The sequence below is a fragment of the Cygnus olor genome, chromosome 1 (assembly GCF_009769625.2).
Source record: "Cygnus olor isolate bCygOlo1 chromosome 1, bCygOlo1.pri.v2, whole genome shotgun sequence".
Lineage (NCBI taxonomy): Eukaryota > Metazoa > Chordata > Aves > Anseriformes > Anatidae > Cygnus > Cygnus olor.
Window position 1 is genome coordinate 144972735 of NC_049169.1, and position 12469 is coordinate 144985203.

Here is a 12469-nt window from a genome sequence, read left to right on the forward strand (position 1 = left end):
CGCGCCGCGAGATCGGGGTGGAGCACCCGCGGCGGCACCCCGTTCTTTACGGGGAGGCTGAGGCAGCCCGGAGGATCCAGGCTGTCCGCAAGGTTGGTAGCCCAGAAGCGCTTGGATGCCCTGGTATCATATTATTGCAGTGGCTGGATCCTGCGCTTCCAAGAAGCTGCAGGTAAATGCAGGTGTTTTATGCCACCGGTGTTACTTGCTCTTCTAGGACTGATGGGCTGCATTTTTAGGTAGATGGGGAATAATATCCCAGATTTTCCCAATGCTTCCCCGTTCTGAATAGTGCTGGTTTTAGCCTTGCTTGGATTTGGCTCGAGCCATCTGTTTCATCTGCTGAAAACGTGAACCCTGAGCTGCTTAGGAGCCCGCCTTTCCCTCGTCTGTTTCCCACTGCCACCGGTGGGCTGTTTCCAAACAAATGCCCCGTTGAGACACTGAGGTCGCGGAGCAGCAGTACGAACTCTGCCGCGGCAGCGTTAGGAGGGTTTGTTCCTGCGCCGCCTCTTGTCCAATTTCTGGTTTCTTCTGTGGTTTGTTGAATTGAAAGAACTCGGTGCCTGGCTACTTCTGCTCACGTCTGTTGCGAGGAAGTGACATACTGTGAAAAGCAAAAAGTAATGCCTGCGCTAAGGACCGCGCTCTTCAGATGTCTATTCGAAATTGATTTATTTTGGCTTCCCTTCGCTGAAACCGTTGTCCTCTTGTCTTTTTCTCCTTAATTGAAAATTATTTTTGCCGGAATTCCTTATGCGTAAACAAAACAATGTGTCATGTAAGACTAAACAAACACTTCCTATAAGATTGCCACTTTGAGGAAGTGTGCAGTGCTGATATTTCCATGAGTCAGTGTTTCAAAACCTGCAAGGAAACAACATAGGACTCTACGCCTGATGATTGGCTGGAAAAACTACAAAGAGAGTGCTTCTGCTTGACAACATGACTGGGGTTGTGCTGTTAATAGTATTTAGTAAACATACTGTACTTAATTGCTCCTTTTTTCTCCTTAAATGGCATCAGCTAGTAAGCTTTCAGTTGAAAAAATTAAGGCTCACGTTCAGCGTTTCTGCTTCGGAAGGCTAGCGGGGAACTTTCTGGCTTTTCGTGCATTGATTTGTACTTGGACATCTGAAGAAACTGCTCACTTGTGAATTCTTGCAGTAAAGTAATGGGCTTTCTGTGTCCTCAGAAATCTTGAATTCTTGTCTCTAGGGGTAGGAGGCTCTGCCCTAAAACTGTTTCTAGCTGTGGCTAGGCTTGTCATATAGGTTTAACTCTCCCATAGCTTTACAAGAATCTATGGGACAGGAGGAAGCTGCTCTTGACAAGGCTGATGGAGCCCCCCGTCTACTGAATGGGACCCGTTTGCTCATCGTTTGGTTCATCTCGGAGGGCACAGTGGTCCCCCTGATACAGCACAAGTGCTCACAGCAGTTTAAGATGCTCACCAGCTTGTAAAGCTCCTTGGAAAGAGCCACGAATGGACCTTGGTGGTTGCAGGTGTTGAGGTCACAGTCTAAAATGTGGGGCTTCTGGCAGCCTAGTCTCTCCGTAGTGCTACGTGTGATCAGAGACATGAAGCTGTAAATTTTTTGTGATAAACGGTGCCTACTACCATGTATAGGCTGGTGCTGCATTCGCAACTTATCCCTTTTCAAAGGATAAAACCAAAAATCTCATTTACGTTGTGCCGGTCCTGGTGACTAGATGAGGATTGTTTGTCTGTAGACTGTGCTGCCTCTTTGGCTCTTAGTTTTGCTGTGCCTTCTTTGCTAATTCATAGAGAGCTGTGTGGTTTAAGACGTTGTGAAAGGAATTAAGCTTTTCTGTGGGAAGCCGAGAGTCTTAGGTGAAATCAGGCAATGAGTATTTGCTTAAGTGCTAGTGTACTAGTCCTTAAGCAGATTGATTGCCAAGAGAGAAAGTAGTTACTGCCCTTCCACCATTAAGCTTGGTACAGAATAAATGTTTGGGAGGATTGCCTCTCTGCATTTCTGTGAGGGTAAGGAGGGGCTATCTTGTCTCTGAAAAACTTCAGGCCTCCCTCAGTCTGATAATTCTAAGGCTGATCAGGGAAATCCATTTTGCCTTGAGAAGATGTCCTTCTTAATGTTGTCTGTTGGGATTTAGTGCCTTGTCTTCAGTGGTTACTCATGGAAGTAAGTAAGTGCAACTAAACGTGCTCACCGCATAATGCTGTAAAAGGATTTATCCCCACTTAAATGGGGCATAAGGTTGTTGCACAGATATTTTTAGAATAAGTGAGTTTTCCCACTTACGTCTTTCTATATATAGACAAATATCGTAGTAAACAATTATTTAGGAATTGAAAGATCTTTCTTATTAAGATGTCAGTGATCTTTTAGTGTTTCAAAGTTAGTGGACCAGCAAGTAAAGAAAGGAAGAAAAGTTATTTGCATCTCACCCTGAATATATTCGCGACTTCTCAAGATTGTTTCTGCACCTTAAGAAGTTAACAAGTACAGTTTAAACTGATGCTGTGTAGGTAAAATAAAGTGGCAAATTGCACTATTATTAATTGTAATGCTAAAGTCTATTTAAGGCTCGAGCCTGACAGACTCTAGAGGGTGCAGAATAGATTATGCAGATTTTTCACCACTGCTTTAATATTTCAACTCAGCAGGGGTTGGTAGCTGTTGTGTTGGGTGTGCTGAGGGGAAAAGACCTGGGACCAGTGCTGTCCCTCGAGAAGGGAGTGCTGCCATCACTCTTCATGTGTCAGGAACAGCCGTTCTTGGAGCGAGTGTGGAGACCAAAGCAGAGTTTCTCCAAGTCAGAGAAAGAAACCAAGGTAGCAGTGGAAAATACTTCAGTGAACTTGGTTTTTGAAGAAATGGAAGATGCTTGAATTTGGGGTTGCCAGCCTGACATGACATTATCCATGAATTAATCATTTTTTACTTAAAAGAAAGTTTATATATGGAATCACAGAATCATTAGGGTTGGAAGAGCCCTCCAAGATCACCTGGTCCAACCCTCCCTCTACCACCAATGTCACCCACTGAACCATGTCCCTAAGCGCCACGTCCAACCTCTCCTTGAACACCCCCAGGGACGGTGACTCCACCACCTCCCTGGGCAACCCGTCCCAGTGCCTGACTGCTCTTTCTGAGAAGAAATGGCTCCTCATTTCCAGCCTAAAGACAGTGACTTGGCTTTTAGAGTGTGTGGAGATAAATACTCATGAGTGAAACCATTAAACATATGCTCAGAGCCTCTGATACCAGGAAGCAATTTTTTTTCCCCCCTCTTTTGGAATTAATACATTAGAAAAAAAAAAAGCGTTCTCTAATCTCTGCCACGAGAGCTAATAGTGTTTTCTTGCCTTCTCATGGAGGTGATTATCTGCTGGTCAGAGTACCAAATGCTCTTACATCAGGACGTTATGTAAGTGCTGGATGCCTTAGCTTTACGGTTTCCCAGCAAACGCTCTTGAAAACTTTTAACTTCGTTGAAACACTCTCCATTCTCTTAAAAAAAAATGGCTGAAAATGCATTCTCTATTCCTTAAATTTGCTAAATCACTGGGTCCTGTGTTTGTGGGTCTCTGTTCGTCCTGATGCTGACCTCCCTGGGTCCTGTGCACGGCCCTGGGGCTGTCTTGGCACGGGTGGGTGCCCCAGGCTCAGCTCCTGGACACCTTCACCCAGGTTGGTTTGTGGCTCCTGGTGAAGGAAGGCTTTCCATGCAAACACTGAAAGGGGTTTTCAGCCTACAGCAAGACTAGAAAATACAATCTTAAAACAAAAAACTTCTAAAATACCATTGGTTTTGTACATCAGGTTGAAATTCTTAAAGCAGATGGGCACAGTGGACTGCGAATGGACCTTCAGGTATTCCCTCTGTCCTTTCTCCATCCGTGACCGATGAGGGACCTACGGATGTCCATTGTAGAAGTACAAATTCTGTTTGAATTCTGTTTGAAGTTCTGTTGAAGGCAGCACTTACACTTCAGTGAGAGCCGAATTAAATCTCTGAGTAGCTCACGTAGCAATTCCTCTCTTGGGGAGGAGCGGAAGGATGAGGCAAAATCCACTTAGGGTTGTTAAAGGGTACTTAATACCTTTAATTTTGTGACAATTCACTTGTGGGTAAATCCTCTGCAAACTGTTTGGAGAATAAATCTTACACTTTCCTGTGCGTGAGAGGAAGAGGCCTGGAATAAAGACAGAGGACTGTAGCCTTTGCTGAATATGGGAAAAGATGTAAAAAGATGTAAAAATCACACGGTTAGGTTACTCGTAATCATTTCAACCCAGCAAGTGTTTAGCCATGTATGTCGAGGAAAAATGAATGTTTGTGTGCCGGTGGACTGGTAACGCATCTGGGGAGCAAGTCAGCCAAATCAGCCAAGGCATATATTAATTTTAATTAAAACATGCACTAAGACTGCTTTATGTCTTAAGGTTGGGTTTTTGAACCTTCTAGTACCGGGGGTTTATCTGTCTTGGGGTAGAATCAAGGAGAAGGTTGAGAGGTGGTGGAGGTAGTAACAGGTTATGTTTTATTAAACCTAAAAGCTGGTTGCACGTTCTGGATGGCTATCTTAGCTTCTCATTTTAACAACATTTACTAAAATTTACAAAGTGTCTTTGGCTTCTTCAGCCTAGTGGACTGGTGACCGTATTTAGGATCCCACTAAAAGCTTTGTTTCGGAATAAAACCAAAACAAATCCAGCTTCCTTCCTCCCCCTTCCTAACCTCTACCAAGGGAAAGCAACTTCCCTGAAACTTCAGATGTTGTTTTCCTCCTATAGAAGAACTTTTCTGGGTGAAAGTTTTGCAAAACAAAATGTGAATCTTTAAAATTACGAAGAGCTGGATTTTTTTCCCCCCCCATTTTCATTTCTCGAATTTCTCATGGATCATTGCCAAGTGTTAAATACTTTACAGATTTAGTGGAAAGTGTGAGGGCTTTGGGTTTTCCTTTTATTTTTCTCCCTTTTTCTGTCTGAAAGGGAAAAAAGGTGTAGCATATCTGTATTTTTGAGGTCTTCCAAGGAAAGAACGAAAATATAGAAGACCTTATAGGCTGGTGTGACTTGCTCTCTTTCTGAGTTTGGTCGGGAGTGCCGCTCTTCAGATTTACCTTCTGGACCTCAGATATCTTCTTTAACCTTTTTCGTTCTGGCTAGAGACTCAGCATTTGCTGGTTGTTCCCTCTCCCCTGAGGAGCACTGGGACAAAATGCAGATCCCTTCAGTAGCCCAGCGACTGTGCCTTGCTGTTCCCTACTTGCTGGGGTGTGTAACCGTGTGGCTGCATCACCAGTATCCAAAAAGGATTCATAGGATGTGATGGGGAATTGCGGCAGTGCCAAAGGGGAGGAAGGTTCGTGTCTGTGTGAACGGCTGGTGGGTTTCAGCAGGTAGCGCCCATTGCAATGTTCAGTGTGTGCCAGTGTTAGTGGACAAACATTAGATGAAACTTCTCATTTTAGCCACGTGCAACATATTTCTAAAAATCCTTGAAGTTCAGTTGGGAAGACCAAGTATTTTTGCAATAACGGGAGGAGGGGGACTCTGCTAATAATGTAGGTCTACGTCCCGTAAGATGTGACCTTGAACTTTCTTTTTTTTTTTTTTTTTTTTTCACAATGACTTTAGGAGGAAATGCACGTTTGTCATCGTACTTGTTACTCAAAGGCATTTCAAAATCCATTTAAAAGAAATCTGCCTTGCAAGGCCCGAGCTGGTGTTTCAAAAAAGGAACTTCAGGCTTCGGAGACCTTGGGTTACATAAAGAGCAGAAGCGTTTGAACTCGTGAAGGATTTTCGTTTCCCAGGGTCTTACCACTCTTTATTTTCTAATTTGGAACTGGAGGAATGAAGTTTGAGTGACTGCTAACTGATTTGCCTTGCGTTTAAGTTTCACAGGGCTCTAACAGTCCGAGTGTTGAACGACTGAGAACTTGAAGCACTCAGTTTACAGTCGTGCTTCTGTTACGGCTGCCTCTGCGGAGTTCTTGTGTTTAAAAAAGCAGCTCCAACAAGCCAGATGCTCTGACACTGGGGTTTTAAACTCCTTAAAAATAAGAGAGAGGCGACGAAGTTTGTTTTTCCTACCGTTTCCAATTTCTTCTAAAAATATTTCTGTTTACAAATTGTTTACAGCTACTTACTTTTGTTCGAGAACTCCAGAAGAAAACAGTTAGCGGGAGCCTTTTACAAGGCCTTAGCTGACTGTTGCTTGTATTTCCCAGCTGGTGTTGGAGTACATCTGGAATCTATGAAATTCCTTTCTTTGTTCCTCATTTCCTGTCTCATTCAGGACTACGCTGCAGCTCTCTGAAAGCTATGGCTCTTAGGATCTTCTCCCGAGCTGTGTGTTTTAAAGCATTTCCCAAGTTCCTGAAGGTGGCTGTAAGTTCCTTGTGTCTTAACAGCATAATTGAACCGTGTCCTGAAACTCCTAAGACGGGCAGTTTCAGTGTTTGGACGACAAATAGTTTCACTGGTTTTTCTGGCAGTCGTTCAGCTCGGAGAATTGTAGGAAGGAGGGTGGTAGGAAGAGCAGAAAAATCTGCTAGATGGTATAAAAGCTCCCTTTCTTCGCCGCTCTCTCTTCACCCCCGGAACAATCACCGGCTTGTGATACAAAACGAGATCTATTTTGCAGGAGACACGGGGTGTGACATTTTACAGTTGCTTGCAGAGTCTGGCTGGAGGAGCTGGTGGCTGCTGCCGAGCACAGGGACACAGCCTCGGAAAATCGAGCTCGGGGAGCGTGACAAAATGTGAGAGCCATGTGTGCCTGAAACAAAAACAAGCCGTTCCCCAGCCCGGCAGTGTTTAAATTAAAGACTCACTGGCGTGAATTGCATTGTTGCAATTCGCCTAGCAGCGGCCGAGCGAGAGGGAACGCGGCCGTCTAACAGAATTGCGCTTATTTTTGGCAAGACCGCTTGTTGTTTTTTTTTCTAACCAACAAAGCATCTGACAAAAAATGCGTTTTTACGAATGCTCACATCCTGAAGCTATCGGAGCGGCTGGCCAAGTTCTCCAGAGCAAGAGGAAGCCCTCTGTCATCCAGTGGTTGCTGCCACCTGCCAGCTGTGACATCTCCGAGGTAGAGACGAGCTGCTGCCTGCTAGCTGCACCCACGTCGGATCTGTTGTGGTAGGATGCCTGTTCAAAGCCTTCTTCGTGAGACACCTGCTGCTGGATGCAGCTTGCATTGCGAGCCTTGCTCCTCCTCTTTATACACGCACCGGCTGTTTTCCCTTCCATTTTTGAGTGGTAGAGGATCTCTGAAATGGCAGCAGTTGCCCTCACGGAGAACTTTAATTTTGAGCTGCCTCTTTTATGCAATTTAGCAGATAGAAACAAGTACCACTGTACCACTGTGAGACCTGTCAGGTCTCTAGAGATTGGATTTTCAGATTTGCCAACGCCAGTTTCTTTTTTATCTTCTGATTTTTTTTTTTAAATGTCACTAACAGAAAGTATATCATTGATTACATTAAAAGCCTTGTAAATACGTGTAGTTTCACATTATATTTATTCCATGTTCTTCTAAGTAAACCCCAGGAATTGCTGCTTGTCTTCCCCAAGGTTTGCAAAAGTAGTGGAAGAACTGTGAATCCAGCAGTTGGCTGAAATACATCTTTCAGCAGAGCGTGTGGGTGCGGTGTAAGGTGGCACATCTCCTTTTTTAAGGTTCTCAGGTCTTCTGCAGCTGTATAAAAGTGTATAAAAGTGACAGTACTGCTCAGTGTGGCTGTGAACGGGGTAAAACTGAAGTTATTTTGCTCTGTAGGTGATTATCGTTTCTAACAGGCTGTGTTGTGCTCTGTTTTAGGGAGGCAGAAAGCTTGCACCTGCCCTGTTCAAGTCATAGAGGAGTAGTGCTCCTGTAAGATTTATGCCCTGCACTGACCAGCATTAAGGTCCTTCTCGTGGTCTGGGCAGATTCTCAGTAGCCTAGACCCAGCCTGGTCATAGAGACCTCCTTCAGGCCATGTTTCCCTGCTGCACTGAGACCTTGACTCTACTCTTGCCTGCTTCCAGAGATCAGGAGGAGTTGGGTTTTGCCTCCATAAACACGGTGGTGAAGTTTGGACCTCCCTTTCCCTTTCCCTTTCCCTTTCCCTTTCCCTTTCCCTTTCCCTTTCCCTTTCCCTTTCCCTTTCCCTTTCCCTTTCCCTTTCCCTTTCCCTTTCCCTTTCCCTTTCCCTTTCCCTTTCCCTTTCCCTTTCCCTTTCCCTTTCCCTTTCCCTTTCCCTTTCCCTTTCCCTTTCCCTTTCCCTTTCCCTTTCCCTTTCCCTAAAATTGCTTGAGAGGAGGGGGAAGGAAAGCCAAGAAACAACTGATTTTTATTCAGACCCATACTCCTTGCTGTCTGTCTTTGAGCCGTGAGGCAGGAGCTTTTGACAGGGAATAAAAAGTGCCTGGGGGAATTTGGGATGTTGGGATAGAGCAAAGTAAGTTCAGTGCAAATGAAGCTCTAGCAGGCTGATAATCAGTTTGCTTTGACACCTGCTTTTGTGACAGCGTTCCAGAAAGATGTGGGTTTGAAAGTAAAAAATAAAAAATTAACTGAACGACTGTTTTAAGTCAACTTCAGGACTGAATGTAACTAATCTCTGTAACAGTCTAGGTGGAAATGTTATTGCTAGATTAGAGTTTTGTGGTAACACCAACGAATTTTTGGTATGCTGTTGCCCTGCGTCTGGTAACGGGAGTAGGTAATGTGGTCCTTCAGGTAACAGAAAGTTGGTATTTCATTCTCTTGAATGTAGGCTTTTCTTTCTTGTACAAAGCAAATCTCTGGAATTGGGAGAGTATTTTTCTCCTAGTTCCGCGACATCTTACTTAGGTATAATTGAACCATGTCAAAATTGCGTTTTTATTTTATTTTATTTTTATTGTTTGTGTCTCTTTGTGCCAGTTGCTTTAAGGTGGGGTCCCTAATTCAGCACTACCTTGCAGACTGCATTGGGAGCGCTGCGGGAGCACACGGTCTGCTTAACAGACCACGCACAGTGCCAAAACGAAATATCTTCTCCAAAAAGGGCTTAGATCTGAACGCGAGCTTAAATGTCTGTGAGTTAGTGCCAGGCTGCAGGGATGCCAAAAATCCTCTTGTAGTGCAGGGGCTTAACTAGGTGCTTCAGAATACGATCCAAAAAAGCCTCTACCCGTGGGGGTGACGTGCCTGGAGGAAATACTGAACGCAGGGCTCAGCCTGAGCTCCTGCTGCTCTCCAGAGCTCCAGCGTGCGAGTGGGAGAGCGCTGCCACCCGCCCCCGAGAGCACTACGGCGGGACCCCGGAGCTGTGCTTTGAAGGTGGGATTTGGTTCCCTTCACGCTTCTGGAGGAGGCGGTGGTGGTGATTTATTGCTGCCTTTGTTGTTCCCTAGGCCAAGTATGTGATGGTCTTGGGTGTCATGCCCAAAACGCTGATGTATTTTGCAGCGTGTGCGTCCCGTAGGGTGTCAGGCTGGGCTATTTGCGGTGGGGCAGCTGGGGCTCGGACAGAAGGAAAGCACGATGGAGCGTTCTGCTCATAAATTTGGATTCAATATTTTGTATTTTTGTCATTGTTTTGGACATGGATGCGCGTTTCTAAGTGCCTGGTGGTGGCTTTTTGTCTGTCTTGCCCTCTCAATTCTCCCCCAAAGTTAAAATTTACACAGTGAATGAGGCAGAGCATGCCTCAGAGTGTCTTGTGCTGTGCATCTAGAAAATCCTGGGAGGAGCATGCTCTTCACCTGCTGCAGGCATCCTCTGAAGAGAGGAGAAGAAGCCTGTTTGTGTTGGTCAGCAGCCCCGATAAGGTTTCCTGCTTCTCTGCCCTAAGTTGGTGCACTTGAAAGTGCCTGTGCCGGCGTGCTGAGCACTCAGAGCTGCCTGGGGAGCAGGCTGTGGGAAGGATGAGCCGCAGCCCACCCACCGTGTGCTAGATTGCTGGCTTTGTGGTGCTTCGGATGTTGGATGATAGCTTTCTGTGGAGAACATGAGATTAACGCTAAAATAGGCCAGCATGGGATGAGGGTGACGACAGCAGAAAGCTGCGAAACATCGTTTTGAGCCAGTGGGTTGGCTTCATTTTAATCGGGATTTTATTTATTTATTTATTTAAACAGATATTAAAGTTCCTGGAACAGAATAGCATCTTATCAAGAACATGCTTAAAGTGTTTCTTGGAGGAGTGGAGCATTTACTTGGCTGTTGATGGAGGGGAATGTGGATTTTTTTGCAAGGCCGTGGACTGAGAGCTTCTGGGGGAGAGAGGGAAGGATGTTGAGGCTTTTCTAAACTAAAACACAAGAAGGTGCTGCTGCAAGTCTTCCGTGGTATTGTTGGTGTCTCTGAAAGGCCTTTAGTTCACCCAGACTTCAGGATCACGTCAGCATTTTATAGGCTTAGCCATGCTCAGTGTACTCATGCTGCTGTTGGCTTGCACTCTCTGAATAATCCAGACTAGATGATTCAGCCCCAAGCCTTCAAGACATGAGACAGTAAGCTTGACCTGGCCCACTTAGTTCATTTTACAGTCTTCTCAGGTCTCTATGTTTTTTTCCTCAGTTCATTAATTCCATAATTAACCTTAATGAGTTTTTATACTAATTATTTGAAAGGCAGCCTGATTTGGGAAAGTCACTGAAGCACTTAGCTGCTGATCTGCCTGTAAGGCTGCCCAGGCAGTCATCTGAGATGATGTGATGCTCTCAGACGCGTATCGTCATTCCCATCTATGAGCAACTCTGGGGCCACGAGGGGTTTGCGTTGCCTACCCCCTGTGCTGAGCATCCAGGAGCTTCCAAAATCGAACACGTGAAACTGAGGGCTACCACCGTGACGTCTACAAACACACGGGACTGGGTACCCCTGTTTCACTGTGGCAGTCCTTTCTGCCTACCTCGTCTGCTGTGCAGCTTCCCCCTGCTGAGAGGTGAGGGGCAGGTGCCCCACGGACAGGTCTCCCAGCTGGAATGGACCTGCCTTGGTCAAGCCCAGGGTGGTGAGAGAGCCCTGCTGCCATGGGGAGGGACAGCAGAGGGCAAGGAGGATCCTGTTTCTCTGCCTGGCCGAGTCTTGCTTCCTTCCTTTCGAGATCCTGTTCTTGTCAATCTGCACTTTGAGTCAAATGCCTCACGGGAGGGCTCTCGCAGTGGAAGCCCTGCCAGGCATGTTCAGTACCACGGAAATGAGATGCAGTGCCAGAGCAAGGAGCTCTCACAAGAATCAGAAAGGCCCCCGATTTCTGTTTTTTTTTTGGATTTTTGTTTTGTTTTTATGAAATCCCTGTTCTAAGGGCTGCCTAATCCTCCTTTACACCTTTGACACCTGCAGGACCAGCAGACTTCTCCTGGGTCCATGGAGCTGCTTCAGCCGAAGCACTTGAGGAGAGTAGGAAGAGTTTAGGAGAAAACAATCTTAGTGACCGTTTGGGTCTGAAGAATAGAAACTAAGGAGGAAGCTATTATTAAGAAACCAGTACTAAATTGGTTGCTTTCCCTTTTCTTCCCCAGTGTGCCTCCCTCCCCTGGCGGGCCTCAGTCAGGCCCTTCCCGCTCTTCTGCGGGGTTTAACACCCGCTATCGCCCTTCTGTGGGCTGGCAGCAATGCGATTTATGGCTTTGTGCTGCCACACAAAGATCCCCATGCAGGCGTAGAGCATGGGTTTGTGTGAGTTTAGAACACCTACTGCAGCTTCTCTTCGACTTGCTTGGAGCCTGAACAATGCAGAGGAGTCTGCTGTAGCCTTAAGAATAAATCTGTCTTTGTACTCAAGCTGCTTCCCCGTCTGAGGAGCTGCTGGTCACTTCTGTTTTGAATACAACCTTTTGCTTAGCCCCGACAATGTAGCCCCGTCCTGGATAGCAGTGATTAAATACTGGAGCAGTTCTTGTGCCCTTAGTACCTGCACTCCCAGTGCCCCGCTGAAGTCAAGTTGCAGGTCAGGACCAGTGAGGTAAAAGGCTGCAACACGTGAGAGGAAGGAGTGGGGAGCTGGGGGTCGGCCTCTTCTCACAGGTAACCAGTGATAGGATTAGAGGGAATGGCCTCAAGTTGTGCCAGGGGAGGTTCAGGTTGGAAATGAGGAGCCATTTCTTCTCAGAAAGAGCAGTCAGGCACTGGGACGGGTTGCCCAGGGAGGTGGTGGAGTCACCGTCCCCGGGGGTGTTCAAGGAAAGGTTGGGCCTGGTGCTTAGGGACATGGTTCAGTGGGTGACATTGGTGGTAGGGGGATGGTTGGACCAGGTGATCTTGGAGGGCTCTTCCAACCCTAACGATTCTGTGCGGGGCCCAAAGGTGAGAGCCTGAGCTGACACACAGCTCCCAGGTGGAGAAAGGGGCCTAGTGAAGCTTCGTCCTCCGGGGCTTCTCTCACAGCTCCGGTCCCACCAGATCAGTGCTGATGGAGCTTCACCATCACAGCTGGCCTCCAGCTGAGGCCCTCAGCCCCCTGAGGGGTCAGGGAGAACTGGCCTTC

General features: G+C 46.5%; 1 protein-coding gene across 6 annotated transcripts in view; it reads left to right on the forward strand.

The window, feature by feature from the left end:
* The window catches only part of RASA3 (RAS p21 protein activator 3), a 164581-nt gene that overhangs the window by 42464 nt on the left and 109648 nt on the right, over positions 1-12469 (forward strand). Inside the window, exon 1 of one of the 6 annotated variants that reach the window (XM_040554884.1) lies at positions 9293-9315. The exons of the other annotated variants lie outside the window; for them this stretch is intronic. The gene's annotated coding sequence lies outside the window, so the exon portion shown is untranslated. Of the gene's footprint in view, positions 1-9292; positions 9316-12469 lie in introns of those variants that run through there. 6 annotated transcript variants of the gene reach the window in all.